The following is an 18,285-nucleotide window of genomic DNA, read 5'->3' as shown; positions in this document are numbered from 1 at the left end:
TATTTGGTTAAATGCCGCATCTAAAAGTTTTACCCCCCTCGGGTAAGCTGCACCGTATTTGTAAAAACCAAGGGATTTTAACCCTAGTCAGAAGTTAAGCACATTTTTTTGAGGTTATAAAGGGTTTAGTTTGGGGAGGTTGGATAAAATCTACATAATCAAATAATGCATGATAAATAATAATTTGCCGCCAGAATCTTTATTCCTCTAATAATTGCTTGTCCAGTTTCTGATTAAAAGTGGGAGGAGTCTGCCAAAATGGAGGAGATTTAGTTAAGCTTTTCCTTATAAACAAGAGTTAACCATTGTTTATGATTTAGGTTGACAAAAGTATCATTGTCAGTCAGCAAATAACATTCACAGTGAACAGAGAGAAATCTATTATACAGATCTACTTTATATCATAAGGTAATTATAGTTTTTCGCGCTTTACGTCATTAATTCAGAGATTTTAAGAGGTTAGATCTGTTCTCTGATCTATAAATGTATAAGTAAAGATGTATAACCCAGACAACTATCTGGTTCCAGTGGTGGGGACCTTTTTAGTCTGCTAGCAAATTGCCTTCTCCTCTTTTGTAGCGACTTAGCTGTGTTAATAATTCCGATGCTAGAGGCTGATATTCAAAGACCCACTTGTAAGTCAACACAGGGTTTCCGAACCATGAACATTAAACAATAAACATACATATTTAACTCTTCCCCCTCCCCCCCCCCCTCTTTATTCATTTACTATTCTGATCTATATGAAATTCTGCAATATTTAAACTAATATCAAAAATTGCAAAAAATATATTTTGGTTTTTAACAATTTAACTGTGAAGTTCTCGGCTGCTATTCAAGTTAGACTGTTGATTGTTTGTAAAGATTCCCTATTTCAATGAGCATCAAATATTTAATTTACATGGTCCGTTGGTCTGCCGGTATTGCTCTGGGGTATATTAAATTTATTGTGTCGATAGGGAATCTACAGGGTGTTTCAAGAGAAACGTTATTTTTAAAATCTTGATTATGCATAGAAAATAAAACATGTTCTGGGTCATTTATGTTTAAAATATTAAATATGACTTCTCTACAAATTGTGCCTTAAAAACCAGTTTTCCAAAGACCTTATTTTTTAACATTAATGGATTTGATACTCTATAAATGATTCTAATCTACAAAAGGGGTAATTGTGTGCATAATCATAATCATCATTTCTTTCTACAATTTTAAAGCGAAGCTTTTTTACATTGTCTGAACGTCTGTAACAGTAGCTCTTCATGTCAGAATTGTCCTGACGATTTCTTTTACAATAAGTATAGGATCTGTAAAATTGTCCATTTAAAAATATTTAGCTTTATTAATAACTTTTACAATTTGAATTGCTTCTCTGATCGTCTTGCTTTTTTCTTGCTTTGCTTCTATGGAAGATGTTATCCTTGTTTCAGTTTTTACCTGAATGTTGTGTTTATTTGAAAATATTGGGAACACTATATTTTATGTTTTTATTAATAAAAATAATATTTCAGGTGATTGAGAGAGGATATATCATCATGAATACCTGTGATACATGTAAAAAGAATTTTACACGGAGAGATAACTTGGTAGTTCACATGAGGGTTCATACAGGAGAGAACCCTTTCTCATGTGATCAATGTGAAAAGACATTCAAACATAATAGTACATTGACCGTTCATAGAAGAATTCATAGTGGCTTTAAGCCATACTCATGTGATCAATGTGAAAAGACCTTTTCAAATAGTAGTAATTTGACTGCCCATAAAAGAATTCATAAAGGAGAAAAGCCATACTCATGTGATCAATGTGAAAAGACATTTTTTAGTAATAGCGATTTGACTAAACATAAAAGAGTCCATTCAGGTGAGAAGCCATTCTCATGTGATCAATGCGGAAAGACTTTCTCTGATAAAAGAACTTTGATTAAACACAAAAGGATCCATACAGGTGAGAAGCCATTCTCATGTGATCAATGTGGAAAGACATTTACAACTACTGGTAACTTGACTGTCCATAAAAGAATCCATACTGGTGATAAACCATTCTCATGTGATCAATGTGAAAAGACATTTACAACTAGAAGTCTCTTGATCAGACATAAAAGTATCCATACTAGGGATAAACCATTTTCGTGTGATCGATGTGGAAAGACTTTTGCACGGAAAGATAAATTGGCCCTCCATGAAAAGATCCATACTGGAGAGAAGCCATACTCTTGTAAACTTTGTGACAAACAATATCCCTCTAGTTCAGCGTTAACAAACCATAATAAATCCCCTGGACATTTAGAAATGATGAAAACCTTTAATAATACAGTTCAACCTTCTGTATCTATTAGTTTAGTTGAATGTGGAAAAGTTTATATCAAGGAAGAAATTAAAGAAGAAGAAATATTTGATGAAGATCCTCTCTCTATCCAGATGAGAGCTGACAATATTGAGGAAAATATTAAACAGGAAATAGAAGATCCTCTTTCTTGTCAACCGAATTATGATGAAGATAGAATTGCTACTATTGATATTGTTCATCATAAAATATAAATATTAACATTTAATTGTCATAGGATACAAATACTTATTTAGAGAGACAGGATTCTATATCTATATCTTATTTTCACATTAAAAATCTGCATATTATCTTTATTTGTTGCAATTTTTTATTCATTTAAATTTTAAATATACTTACTTTACACTTGGTTTTATAGGATCTCCACATTAAATCTGTCTCCATTTTATTTCACTTACAACTTGCTGTTTAAATGATTTTTTTACAGTATTGATATTATTGCTTTCCAGTATAAAGACACATCATTATTTTGTTTATTTATCTTGTAGTGGAAATAAAATAATTGTCTAATGTAAATATATTATTTTCAGATTAATTAAAAAAATGTACAGAGATATCAATAACACAGAAGTTTTACACTAATTTTGTTTACAAATACACAAGTTATTCACTTTTTTTTACTAAAGATTTTACCCCGAGAGGAAATAAAGAGGGCCGGGTCATAGTGACAACTCCCTTAATAGTGTTATATTCCTCACCCTCCTAATAGCTGAATATTGTAATTTTCTTATTTGTGGCCAATGCAAAACTTTCCTGATTATTTTAGCTGTTTGCAAGATCTTTGAGTATATTTATATTTATTAGGAAAGGGCTGTAAATATTCGCAGATAATAAAAAATGTCAGATGCTTGTCAAGGGGCTCCAAACCATTTTTTTGGGATGGGGGAGGGTATTTTTTCATTATTTGGTTAAATGACGCATCAAAAACTTTTATCCCTTGGGTAAGCTGTACCTTATTTGTAAAAACCAAGGGCTTTTAGTGAGAAATAAAGCGCTAGCACATTTTTTTAGGGGATAAGGGGTTATTTTGGGGAGGGTGGATAAAATATTATAGATAATATAAAGTGCTTCTTGGGAGAGGGGGCGGAGTTTTACTCCTTAACAAACTTACCTATAATATTTATTCAATTTAGATTACAATTTTTCATGTCACTTTTATTAATCCAGATCTTTTCTTGAACCTATTCAAGTCTCGTATTTATCTAAACAATAATTTGCCGCCAGAATTTTCTTTAAAATAACTCCCCACCCTTTATAAAAAAAAATGCTTGTCCAATTTTTTATTAGGTTTTAGTAGGAGGAGTCCGCGCTGAGCATTATAATTAAGTAAATGGGCGGAGATTTGGTTTAGCTTTATTCTAATAAACAAAGAGTTAAATATTGTTTATATTTTAGGTTGATAATTGAATCAATGTCAGTCAGCAACTAAGTTTCACAGTGAACAGAGAGAATCCATTATACGGATCTACTTTATATCATAAGGTATTTATATTTTCTGCGCTTTACACTATAACTTCAAAAAGAAATAGTGTTACATCTATTATGTGATCTATAAGGAACTCTGTGTTATTAAAACTATATTTCACTATCCCTATATAAATCGTCTATCTGTCTGTTTGTAAGAAAAACGGTGGGGTAAATTTCAACTTTTCTAGCTGTTGATTTTTTATGTGTAAAGATTCCCAATTTCCATGAGTATCAAATATTTAAATTACAAGGATGGCTGGTCTGTCGGTAATGCTCTGAGATATATTAAATTTCTAGAAGATATATTTATGGTGGATTGTAGTAGTTAGGTACGATTTAGAAAGAGTAGCAACTGAATAATTGTTACCAGAATGTCTATGACTATATGTTTACAATTCTAGTTCGAAAAATGTAAGTATGTCCTTAAATAGTCTCCTGTAATTATACAGTTTTGCAAGAAATTTACTTACAATTTTGTTTATACTTTGATTATTTTGATTATTCAGTTTTGACACTCTCTAAGTTTTTGTTTGATATACCGTTTCAGAGCTTCACTTTTATGGATCTTGTCATCCTCGTTTTTTGATTAATTTGATGACCTATCTGAATACGTTACCTACTATATATTACAAATAATGTAACTGTACTGCTCTGATGAAAATAAGAAATATGCATCTTTTCAGCTTTCATCAAAGTGATTTTTTCTGTCTGGTTTTCATCGCTGTATACCCTCTTAAATATTTTTTAAAAATTTAAATTAGAATAAATGTGATAGGAGAAGTTACTAAATTTTCTTTCATGATTAACATAAATGTTGTGGGTCTATAAACAAATATATAAGTTTTTATCTTTATTTTTTATTTATTTTCGCCGTAAAATCCCTAGGTAATTTTCTTTATATTTTCCATAATTTACATATTTTGTGTCAATTTAAAAATATCTTTTTAACCATTAATCATTTTGTATTTTAATTCAAAAAAAAATATATTTCAGGATGTAATAATCGCCGCTAATGATGGTAACAAAATAATTTTCTTCTATATTATATTTCAGTGTAATCTATTTAATGGTTATAATCTAACTCCACAAATACAAATTTTTATAATAATACATCACATTTTACAAGTGTGGTTAATATCTTTTATTTACGTCATAGAGATCATATTTTATTTAATTCAAAACAATTATCTACAATTTCAATACTTAAATTTTATTTTAAATATTACTTTTAATTAAAAAGTGTTACAGTCTGCCCTCAAAAAGCTAAAAATTTCTTTTAATTAGGTAAAAAATTTTAATTAGACTGTTTGATAAAAAAAAAATTTCTGAATAAACTTGAATATTTGAATGTAAATATATAAAAAAATTACTTTTCTAATTGTTTTACTTAAAATTAAAAATTTCAAAATTATACTGTAGTTTTGCTTTATTTAAAGAAAAAAAGGAATTTTAGCTTGTATTTAGAACTCAAAATTGTAGAAATTTAAACACATTCTGGAAATATTTACAAGATTAATAAGGGATTCATCTGGTGGCAGCTGCTGTTTCAGTAATTCTAGTTTGTAGGCACTCCTGGTTGCATATGTGGTTACGGATCATCAGCTCCTGATAATTCCAATTATGTATCCAATGTATACATTTCTCCATATTCCAGGGATAGAAGGATGTGCATGTTGCCTCAGCAGATTGGTGAACTTCTCTGCTTTTGCTTGTCGGACTCGTACCCGGAACGACATTGTTGACTCATCAGTCAGGTATAAGTGATTTCCCTTTAATTTGTATCAATAATAATTCCAAAAGCGATATATATATATAAAAAATTTTTTAAGTTCTAAATTGCTAATCAAAAGATAAAAAAAATTTTAATTTGCTTATTCATAATATTCAAATGATTAGAATGGAAAAAAAAATTTCTTCTTGTAATTTTACTTTTCAACAAAAAAAATCTTAATTTGCTTATTACTTTTCATAAAATTTTTACTGAAACTTCCTGAGGAGACTTTAACATAATTTGTAAAAATTTCTTTAATAATAAAATTTTCTATTTTTTGTAAAAGGGAAATAAACCACTACTTTTACATTTAAACATTTGCAATGAAAAATTAAATAAGAAATCACTTTACTATCTCTTTATCCTTGTTAGTTTTGGCTTCTTTAATTTCAGGTTTTTTGTTGTTACCAGTTTCAACCCAATTTCCTATAATGTTTTAATGATTAGTTTTACAGTAGCCAGTGATCTATACACGTCTACTAGAATTTATCATTTTTACTTTCCAATTTTTTTTTTTTTTTTTAAATTATCTTTTAAACTTTCAATAACTTTGCATGGTTATCATAAATCTTCCAAAAAGTAATATCTTTCTAATACTTTTTATAAATTATAAAATTATCTTTTAAACTTTCAATAACTTTGCATGGTTATCATAAATCTTCCAAGAAAAGTAATATCTTTTTAATATTTTTTATAGATATTTTCTAAATGAACTGTAGTAACACCGTTTACCTTCAGTTTACCAAACTCATGTCTGTGTTTACTGTGGCACAGGCATTTAAATTTCTCGTTAATGAACCGGTCAGCGCCATTTCATTCTTGTCAGGGTCTGTTGACCTATCCTTGGATACCTTAAAAGTAAACAGAATTTTATTTTAATGAATTTTTCAACTATCATTTAATTCGATACACTTTAAAATTTTCTTTAGGCATTTTCTCGCATAATTTTCCTTTAACCATTTTATCTTTCTATTTAAATTATCGTTCTAAAATTATCATTCTAATATTTTTCCCCAAGATTATCATAAAATTATCTTATCTTTTTTATTTTTTATTTAGGATAAAATACAGTACCTTGATGAGATGGATCTTCCCACCATTAATTTCTCTGGCGTTGTACAATGGACATCTTTAATTTTCAGCATCCTGCTAAATTTTTTCTTGTTGTGTCTCGCAGGTATTATCTAAAATTAATTTATATATTAGTTAAGGTGCTGTGGGATTAAACTGATACACCAATTTCTTCAATTGAATTATCACTTGATGATTCTCTATTTTCGCCTCTATATCTTTGTCCTTCAATGAACCTTTTCTTTTCACCATTTGGCCTATCTCTTTGTCCTTGATTATATCTTTTTGTTTAAATTATCTTTTTAAATTTTTCTTCAAATATTTCTTTAAATATTATCGTTTTATAAAATTTCATAAGTTGAAACCTTAAATATTTCACAAATTTACCATTTTAAAGTTTCATTAAATTTGAAACCTTAAATATCTCTTTAATAGCATATAATAAGTATCTTTTTGAGGTTTAAACCTTAAGATATGGATGATATATGGAGGATTTAAGGTTCAAACCTTAAAATTATCGTAGAAAAAACATTAAACTATGGTATGGCATTAATTATCTGACAATTTATGAGTAAAAGGATTTGACGAGTATTTAATAATCACAGGAAATTTGAGTATTTAATATTATCTTGAGCATTTAGTTTCCAATATCACTAAAAATGAGAATTTTAAGTATCATAAACGTAAGAATATATTTGATATAATGTGTGAAATTTATATTTGAAGAAAAATTTTCTTTTAAGGATGGAACCCTGATTACAACTCTGTGCACGCAATTTCTTCGCTACTTGCTTGTCTGTTACTCCATAATAATGGTTTTACTGGTGACTTCATATGAATCCCATACAAAATTACCCCTTTTAAAATGAATTTACCATTTTACTTTCATTTTAAAAGTATTATTACCCTTTACCTCATAAGGGTAATCTTTTTAGAATTACTTTTAACATATAATTCATAATTCTAAAAAGCTTTGAATTAATGGTTACCATAAAATAATTAATTCAAAGAAATTTTGCTATGGTTAATAATGATATTTCTGAACGTTTAACTATACTTTGTCCAATTTGAGGGATATCTTTATTATAGTGTTCTAATAGATTTTACTCAATTCTCTATTCACTAGCCCATAGACTTTTATATTTTTTTCTGTAAGAAGCGTGCCACTGAAAAAAAATCCGTCTGCTCAAGAAGAAATTAGGTAATAATTTGTACCTCATATCTTTATTCCTGTCTCTTTCTCTATCTCTTGCTTGCTCCATTTTCTTCTGAAATTTCACATATATCATTAACTGTATTATAATTTTAATTTATTTCTTATTTTAAATAAATTAAAACCAAGAATTCTTGTTTACTATAACTGAGATCATTAATTATTTTAACTTGAGATTTGTTTCATATAAGAGTATTTCTAACTAACTAATGTCATACCAGCTGCTTTACTTTAGTTTGATAGTTTTTTGTCCAGTTCTAAAAAGATGTTTTATTTAAAAGAACCGTCTTATGTTTGTTTTTCTAAAGTTTTTTTTCCCTTGTTTATTATTTCTATTTAAAACAGATTTTTTATATTTCTTTTGTTATTTTTGATTAATAATTTATTTAATAATTTCTTAACAATATTTATTTCAATTTGATATATTAACAGACCGAGTGTCCCTTTTTTAAAGCATAATTTATAAAAGGACAGTCTCTTTTTTCTTTTGACTTTCTAACTTTATTTTTAACTTTATTTCAACAATTTTTTATAACCTAAGTTATCTTTTATCATATTTCATAAACCACATTATCTTTTACAAGTCTTTCATTTTTATAATTTAATAACCCAAGTTATCTTTTATCATATTTCATAAACCACATTATCTTTTACAAGTCTTTCATTTTTATAATTTAATAACCCAAGTTATCTTTTATCATATTTCATAAACCACATTATCTTTTATGAAGAATAATTTACAAGTCTTTCATTTTTATATTTTTTATCTTATAAATTTTCCTTTGTAAGTGTCCCTTTAAAAAGGTAGTTTATAAAAGGACATTCTTTTATTTAATGTTTTCTTAAATAATCATTTTAATATGTCACCCCTGTTACAATGTATAATTCCGGGGGGGGGGGGGGGTTGTGGTGTTGTGTGTGTAATGTTTGACCCTTTATCTTTATCTTTATATCTTTTTTTCCCAACTTTTATTTTTATTTTAATTCAAAGTAAATCATTTTGCTTTTTAATTTTACTAAAAGAGTGTCCTTTTCTTAAATTGGAGACCCCACTTTATTTTTACCTGACCGTTTTTATTCATAGTGTATAGGACACTCCATTTTTTAAACATGTTTTACATTAAAACTATCTTAATGTTTCTCATGGATAATTTTTCTCATTTCCACTAACATTTTTCTTCACATAAGTGAATATTTAAAATTTTATTTATCTTAATAAAAATTTTCCAATAAAACACACTATGGTTTTTTCCTTTTTAACTAATATTTTTTACTCACAGAAGTAAATATCTAAAATTTTATCTTCTCTAATCTTTTTAAAAGTTAACGATTATCTTTCTTTAATTAACAAATGTTGTTGTATACATTTTGAAAATATACATTTACATTTTAATTTAAACTATCATTAGGTTAGATTTTTTTAATGATCAGCAATTATTTCATGTCTCCTATTTCAAATCTATAATAAGTTACTTTACACATTTAAAATACAATTTTTGTTTATTTAATCATTTTTATGTTTATGAAAGTTTATTTAATCATTTTATTTTTATATGACCTCAAAACTTTTTAAATTTTTATGAATCATATACCTTTTTGAGTGTTTATTTTATCATTTTATTTCTATATGACCTCAAAACTTTTCAAATTTTTATGAATCATATACATTTTCAAGTGTTTTTATTAAACATTTTATTAACTAGTGTACACTTTTTATTTAATTACCCTTAATTAGTGTGATTAGGTCTATTTTACAGGTGTCCTTTTTTACGGTTTTATGGCTATCATTTTTAAGTATCAACACCTAATTATATAGTATATTCAATTTCCTAATTTTTCTTTTTAAATATACATTGATTTTTCAAAAATATCAATAAATAGTACCATTATTCTTTGTTTATCATAGAAATTATCATTTTGAAGCTTTCATTATTTTTTATCATTTTTCCAACCAATGTTAGGCCAGTAAAAATATCAATAAATAGTACCATTATTCTTTGTTTATCAAAGAAATTATCATTTTGAAGATTTCATTATTTTTTATCACTTTTCCAACCAATGTTAGGCCAGTAAACACAGACTTATCATTTTTCCAACCAATGTTAGGCCAGTAAAAATATCAATGAATAGTACCATTATTCTTTGTTTATCAAAGAAATTATCATTTTGAAGCTTTCATTATTTTTTATCATTTTTCCAACCAATGTTAGGCCAGTAAAAATATCAATAAATAGTGCTTAAATTACTTAAATTAATGCCTCCAAACATCTCAGCGATATAATTTGGAAGGTTTAATTCTGCAATTTTTTCAAAATTAATTAATTTTACATCAGCTATATGTCTGGTAATTATTTGATAACTTACTGTAGATTCTAAAAGTAAAACATATTTCTTTGTTTTTATAATTTTATACAGAATAGTTCCAAAAATTGGTCTGTATTTCACCCCATAACCACTGTCATTTAGCTTAATAATGACATAGTCATTTATTTTAAATTTATGATCAAATCTATTCTTGTTTTTCTTTAATATTATCTTTTGTTTTTCTTTATTAATTCTATTTCTACATTCTTTTACCATATTTGAATATTCTTTATGGTAACTTTTTAATTTTTCTTCTAGTTCAGAATTTACCTTAAATTTATAATCAAACAAATATTCGCCTGGCTGTCTTATATTTCCATCCAAGTTTTTTACTGATAAGAACATAATGTTGTATGGTGTTAGCTTACTGTCTCCATATGGAGTATGATTCAGCATGTATGTAATGCCATTTTTTCAGTTTCATTTTCCCGTATGGGAAAAAACCCTTCAAAATCTGTCAATTGACAGTAAATAAAAGCTAAATTCATAAAAGCTTGTACATCATTTGTAATTTGTGTTTTGTAGTTTAAAATTTTTGCTGTTTCAAATAAAGTTTCCACAAAATTATCTTTACATGTTAATGTCGGAATATGAAGGTTTAAATCCCAAGTAATCCAACTATTGGCTGGAAAGATCTTCCTCTCCTTCAAAAAATACATATCTGTTTTTAATTTATCTATCTTTTTTATCATTTCTACATCTTTTACAGAGAAAGTAATGTTACTATAACTCTTTAATTTTCTTTGTATTGAATTCATATCTCTTTCTAAATATTTCCTTATTTGAACAATAACAGTATCTTTAATTTTGTTAGTTTTATTTAGCTTTATATAAAAAACATTATGGTTTATATACCAATTTTTTGATGGTTTAATTATCTTATATTCTTTTTTAACAATTTTCGCTTCTATGCTTTTTGACACATTGCTGCTGGTTATTTTGTTTTTATGCATTGTTACATAATTTCCTACAAAATTGTACTTTTTATTTGTTTGACTAATTTCTTTACTACAAATATTCATATTAAATTTTCCATTGTTTGATTTTGAACATTTATGATTGAAATACACATTTGAATCTATTTTTCTTTTTCTATTTATCGAATTGATACAGGATATCTTATTATTATCTTTTTTGATTATACTTTCATCACAGCTAGGTTCTATTTTTATCCATTTTATTTTTTCCATTGGATAATCATTTATTTTATTCAATACTAATGGATAATTTTTCCCTTGTTTATCATTTTTATCATTTATTAAGTTTAAATATTCTAAAGATTTGAATTTATTTCTATAATTTTTACATTGATAACACCTGTTCTTTAAATTAAAAAGGTTTAAATACCCTATTAATTTACTTAAACACTTGTGCATCGTTTCATTTTTTATCATATTAATATATAATTCATAATTAGCATAATTTTGGCCTAATTTTTTTATAAGTTTCGTCATTTATTTTTCCAACTATAATTTTTCTAAAAAAAAACAACCATTTTTTAGCTCTAACTCATTTTTTGAGTCATTTTTATCATTAATTAGTTTTTCCATCTTTTTATACCATTTTTCATTGAATTTATCTTTTATTGGTTGTTTTTTATTTTCTCTAAAAAATTAACCTTTAGGCATTCTTCTGGGGTATGGTGGTATTCATATTTTTCTGCCGCTTCACACCTTTCGCATGGTTTAGGAACCAATAGTTTCTTAAATATTTCGCAGTTATTATCCTTATGTTGCCCCTTACATTTAAGACAATTCCTAATTTTTAGTTTTTGCTGATTTTTTACCAAATTATATAAATCAGGAACAATTTTCTTGGCAGAGAATATCTTTACTTCAAATTTTGATGAAATCTGAACAGGAACAATGTATTTTTGATGATTTTCCAGATTAATCAGGTAGAGTTATCTTTTTAAATTTTCTTTACCAATTTTCCAGATTTGATGAAATCTGAACAGGAACAATGTAGAGTTATCTTTTAAAATTATCTTTACCAATTTGTCAGATTAACAAGTAGAGTTATCTTTTAAAATTATCTTTAACCTAAAAAAGAAATTTACAATGTTTGTTTGAACCTAATTCTTATAATATTTATAGAACCAAGACTAATTTGACAGCTTCGAATTTTTTCAATCCAATGTTGTCCTCTAATTTCAGTACATAGAATTTTTAATTTCCATAAACCGAAAATATTTAAGCAAAATTTTATCATTTAATCACTTTAACAATAATCTTAGTAAATTTTTATAGTACTAAAATATTTTTATCCAAGTTATATATCTTTTAAATTAATTTTATTAGTTTTATAAATTGAACTATTCTTTTGTGTTCAATATACAAAACTTTTATTTTATCTTTTTTAATTATCTTTATATTTAGTTTTATAATTTGGACTTTTCTTTTGTGTCCAATATACAAAACTATAATTTTATTTTTCTTAACAATTTTTAAAATGTTAGGTAATTAAAAATTTTCCAACTTCCCAACTTTTTAATATCATATAATAAAAGACATATAATTCCAGTGTATGTCCGGTGTACACACTTGTATTGAAATATTTACACTTGTATACAACAATTTTTTTGAAAATTTCAATATTTTTACACTATTTATGACGTATATTTTTAAAACTTTTATTCCGAATCAGAATGATAGATATTATCAATTTGACTATTTCCAACTATTATCGTTCCTCCTAAATATCTTCTAAACTCAGGAAACCTGTCTAAAGTTCTGTTTGTTCCAAAATGACTAAAGGTAAAGGGACCTGCTATTTCTTGATCTACCTCCTCTCTATCATTTAATGAATTATTATTAAGATTTCAGCTGTATCTCTATCTTCTATAGCTGTATTATCTATTCTCAGTAGATTATATCTATCTTGAATTAATCTTTTAACTGCATGGTATAAAATTTTCAAATTTTCCCCAATTTTAAATGAGAAATTTGCTTCATAAACATAAAAATTATCTTTTTGCCTCTATTTTTAGTAGACAAACTTTATTTGTACTATCTTTTTGTCCTTATCAGACAAAATTATCTTTTTTATACTATTTACAGTAACTAAATTTTATCTTTTTGCCTCTATTTTTAGTAGACAAACTTTATTTGTACTATCTTTTTGTCCTTATCAGACAAAATTATCTTTAAAAAAAGGAATTAGATTTTATTCACAAACAATTAAATATCTTTTCACATTTATCTTTATTTGAAATTATAACTTAGATTTACTTTAATTAAAAGTTACCATTTATCCGACTAAAAAAAAATTTTGAAAAAAAACAAAAATTTTCCAAGTCCAAAAAAAAATTTTCCTTGATTCTTGACCGATGGGGTTGCCATTCTGTAATAATCGCCGCTAATGATGGTAACAAAATAATTTTCTTCTATATTATATTTCAGTGTAATCTATTTAATGGTTATAATCTAACTCCACAAATACAAATTTTTATAATAATACATCACATTTTACAAGTGTGGTTAATATCTTTTATTTACGTCATAGAGATCATATTTTATTTAATTCAAAACAATTATCTACAATTTCAATACTTAAATTTTATTTTAAATATTACTTTTAATTAAAAAGTGTTACAAGGAGATTGAGAGAGGGTATACCAGCATGAATACTTGTGATATTTGTAATAAGAATTTTACATGCAAATCTGCTTTGGTTGTTCATATGAGGGTTCACACGGGAGAGAAACCATATTCATGTGATCAATGTGGAAAAGCATTTGCACGGAAATATAAACTGATTATACACAAAAGGATCCACACTGGTGAGAAACCATACTCATGTGATCAATGTGAAAAGTCATTTTCTGATAATAGTGTATTGACTGTCCATAAAAAGATCCATACAGGTGAGAAACCATACTCATGTGATCAATGTAAAAAAACATTTTTTAAAAATAGTGATTTGACTAGACACAAAAGAATCCATACAGGAGAGAAACTATTCTCATGTGATCAATGTGAAAAGACATTCGGGCAAAGTAGTGAATTGACTGTTCACAAAAGAGTTCATACAGGTGAGAAGCCATACTCGTGTGATCAATGTGGAAAGGCATTTGCACAAAAAAATAAATTGACCAGACACAATAAAACCACTGGACATTTGGAATTGATGAAAACCTGTAATAAGACAGTTCAAACTTCTGTATCTATTAGTTTTATTAAATGTGAAGAAGTGGATGTTAAAGAAGAAATTAAAGAAGAAGAAATATTTGATGAAGATCCTCTCTCTATCCAGATGAGAGCTGACAATATTGAGGAAAATATTAAACATGAAATAGAAGATCCTCTTTCTTGTCAACAGAATTATGATGAAGATAGAATTGATACTATTGATATTGTTCATCATAAAATATAAATATTAACATTTAATTGTCATAGGATACAAATGCTTATTTAGAGAGACAGGATTATTGCTCAATTTAAATGAAAATCTAAATCTTATTTTTCACATCAAAAATCTGCATTTTATCTTTATTTGTTGCAATTTTTTATTTATTTAAATTGTAAATATACTTACTTTACACTTGGTTTTATAGGATCTCCACATTAAATCTGTCTCCATTTTATTTCACATACAACTTGCTGTTTAAATGATTTTTTACATGATTGATATTATTGTTTTCCAGTATAAAGAAAATCATTATTTTGTTTATTTATCTTGTAGTGTAAATAAAATAATTGTCTAATGTAAATATATTATTTTCAGATTAATTAAAAAAAATGTACAGAGATATCAATAACACAGAAGTTTTACACTAATTTTGTTTACAAATACACAAGTTATTCACTTTTTTTTACTAAAGATTTTACCCCGAGAGGAAATAAAGAGGGCCGGGTCATATCTCTTAGGTAGAGTGACAACTCCCTTAATGGTGTTTTTTTTCTTATTTGTGGCCAGTGCTAAACTTTTCTGATTATTGTAGCTGTTTGCAAGATCTTTCAGTATAATATCCATTCAATTTAAATGAAAATTTTTCATCTCACTTTTTAAATCTTTTCTTGAACCTATTCAAGTTTCTCATTTATCTAAACAATAATTTGCCGCCAGAATTTCCTTTAAAATAATTCCACACTCTTTATTTTCTTTTTTCAATTTCTGATTGAAAAGGGGAGGAGTCTGCGTTGCGCACCTTGATTAAGTAAATGGGCGGAGATTTTTTGAGGTTCTATTATTAAACAAGAGTTAACAATTGTTTTTATTTTAGATTGATAATTGGATCAATTTCATTAGTAACTAACATTTCCAGAAAACAGAGAGAAATCCACAGAGGAATTTTGGATTGTGGAATAAACTCATGAAAGGTACTTTAATTTCTTATCATATTTTATGTACAAAGCCTTTCTCCAATTTTGACCATCTGTCCGTATTAAGTTCACATTTATTCTGTTTGAGCCGCTAAATTACATTGATTTTATATGTTGACAAAATACTTTATGTACAGTAGGTAAAATGTACATTTTAAAAACCTACAGCATGACCCTCGAAAAAGTTTTTTTAAGCATCTGCAGCCCATATTTCTCAATGAATTATCAAAAAATGTATATGTCCTTGTTCTCTGTAGATTTCCACATAAGTAGATATAAAAATATTTTTTTACATCAATTAACAGCTGAGATTTTTAGAGCCAAAGTTTTGAAAAAGTAGCTGAGGAAAAAGTAACTTTTCAAGAAAAATGTTTTTTTAAAGTGAAATGACGTGTTTTCCTCATAATTTCAATAATTTTTATAAAACTTATATAAAGATGTTTCCAAGAAATTTATTTCATGCTGAAAACACTTTTTTCACTTGCTCTAAAAGGCATTTTTAGATTAGTGTAAATTGCAAAAACACCTCTACAGAAAGAAATCCCATAAAAAATAGTAGCAAATTGAAAGTTTACATAAACAGAAATCAAACAATTTTTATTTTATTTAATAAGTTAAAAAACGAAAAAGTTACAGCTACAAACTTTTATTAAATATTTAACAATTTAAATGATTTTTATGTGTCTTTAAGTAGTTTGTATAAGTGGGTGTTAATTTATTAGGTCAAATTTGCGCTAATCCTTTCCGGTCATAAGGATAAATTGGGGAGGGGTTCATTTAAGGTCATGCTTAGAAGGGGATATTATAAGGTATATGGGTAAATGGTTATTAGAAAAAAATGCATTCAATAAAATTTTAAAAGTATTTTTTTATATGTAAAACTAACATTTTTAATGCAATAAAAAAGGTATCAATTGTAAACTTGCTCTTCTTTCTTATTTGTTTATTAACTGGTTGATAAAAAGTAATATACTAATAAAAAACTAAGAAATATTTAGCAATATCCAGTTTCTCAAGCACCTTTTCCAAACTTTGGCTTTTAAAATCTCGGCTGTTAATTGATATAAAAAAAATATTTTGATATCCTTTGATGTAGAAAATTAATCTTTTAATATTTTATTAAGAAATATAGGCTGCAGATGCTTAAAAAAACTTTTTCGAGGGTCATGCTGTATATCATATAATAATGCATGATAAAAAATAATTTGCCGCCAGAATCTTTATCCCTCTAATAATTGCTTGTCCAGTTTCTGATTAAAAGTGGGAAGAGTCTTCCTTGAGCATCATATTTCAGTAAATGGGCTGAGATTTAGTTTAGCTTTTCTTTATAAACAAGACTTAACCATTGTTTATGATTTAGGTTGACAAAAGTATCATTGTCAGTCAGCAAGTAACAATCACACCGAACAGAGAGATATCCATTATACAGATCTACTTTCTATTATATGTTGACAAAATACTATATGTACAGTACAATGTACATTTTAAAAACCTATATCATGTAATAATGTATGATAAAAAAATAATTTGCCGCCAGAATCTTTATCCCTATAATAATTGCTTGTCCAGTTTCTGATTAAAAATGGGAGGAGTCTGCCTTGAGTTTAGCTTTTTTATAAACAAGAGTTAACTATTGTTTATGATTTAGGTTGATAATAGAATCAACGTCAGTCAGTAACTAACTTCCACAGTAAACATAGAGAAATCCATTTTACAGATCTACTTTTTATCATAAGGTGAATGGGGTATCCTCTACCCAAAATTTTAACATTTCATCCCCCTACAGCTCCCTTCTGCACGCCTCTAAAATAATAAGGGGTGGGGGGGGGGGTAGATATACCACACTTTTCTGGGATCTTGCTGGGTCAAGTATCAACTGTTGGGAATATCAAAGGATGACTCCATGCAAAATTTGAGCCGGATCCGGCCAAAACCGGCCGTGAATTTTATGAAAAACCGTTTTTTTTCCGGTTTTTAGGGGGTATCTGTAAATCGATTCAGCTGGAGCAAAACCGGTTAGAGGTACAAAAAATTTTAATTCACATGAAATTTAGCCAATGCAATTGCCTACAAAAATGTACTTCATCATCAACTTGATTGGACAACTCTTTCCCCTCCTATATGTCCATTAAAACCTCGGAAACGGCAAAAATCGCCAAAAATCACGCCTTCGGCGGCAAATAACGGCTAAACGGTCAGCCGGAGGCGAATGAAACATAAATAAAGAAATGTCTGCCTCAAAAAGTTGTTCAACATCACAGAGATGCTTGAAGTCTCTAAAACGACTCCTTCCCCTCCTTTAAGGGGAAAAACTGAAAAAACGTGATTTTCAAAAGTATGCCCACTTCGTGGGTGTGGGGGGCACTGAACCCGTCACCCCAGGGTCACCAAATATAAAGTCTAGGCGGCCCACAATGCTGAATTTTCACCAAGTGAAAGTCTTGTGTCATTATCTCTTATGAGAAAAAAGTTATTAATTAATTAAAATTTCAAATTGTGATTTTTTGATGGATTTCTTAGATGAAATGACAGGCTGGTCAATTTTTAGGCCATTTTTTGCTGTTTTCGGCCCGCCACGCCCAAACGGTTTGAGATAATCTCACGGGACCTTTTGCCCGACCTAAGCCTGGTTATTTGTAAGGTCTAAAAAAAAAAAAATCCCGGATTTGATGAAGCACGACGTCGCTGCGTGCCGTCAAAAATCGCTGGTCGGCTCATTTTGCCCCCTCAAA

The 18,285-nt window shown here is 27.5% G+C and overlaps 1 protein-coding gene across 3 annotated transcripts in view; it reads left to right on the top strand.

Annotated features, from left to right (window-relative positions):
- The window catches only part of LOC145330301 (uncharacterized), a 72,083-nt gene that overhangs the window by 48,283 nt on the left and 5,515 nt on the right, over positions 1 to 18,285 (top strand). The window contains exons 1-3 of one of the 3 annotated variants that reach the window (XR_013883359.1): positions 14,953 to 15,027; positions 15,454 to 15,550; positions 17,202 to 17,289. The exons of 1 other annotated variant lie outside the window; for it this stretch is intronic. The gene's annotated coding sequence lies outside the window, so the exon portion shown is untranslated. Of the gene's footprint in view, positions 1 to 14,952; positions 15,098 to 15,453; positions 15,551 to 17,201; positions 17,290 to 18,285 lie in introns of those variants that run through there. One more of the 3 variants, XR_013883358.1, reaches the window with a different exon arrangement.

The sequence above is a fragment of the Acartia tonsa genome, chromosome 10, assembly GCF_053477335.1.
Source record: "Acartia tonsa isolate MP-2025a chromosome 10, ASM5347733v1, whole genome shotgun sequence".
In the NCBI taxonomy this organism is placed as follows: domain Eukaryota; kingdom Metazoa; phylum Arthropoda; class Copepoda; order Calanoida; family Acartiidae; genus Acartia; species Acartia tonsa.
The sequence above is the reverse complement of the archived record's forward strand: the minus strand, read 5'-3'. Positions and strand labels throughout refer to the sequence as shown.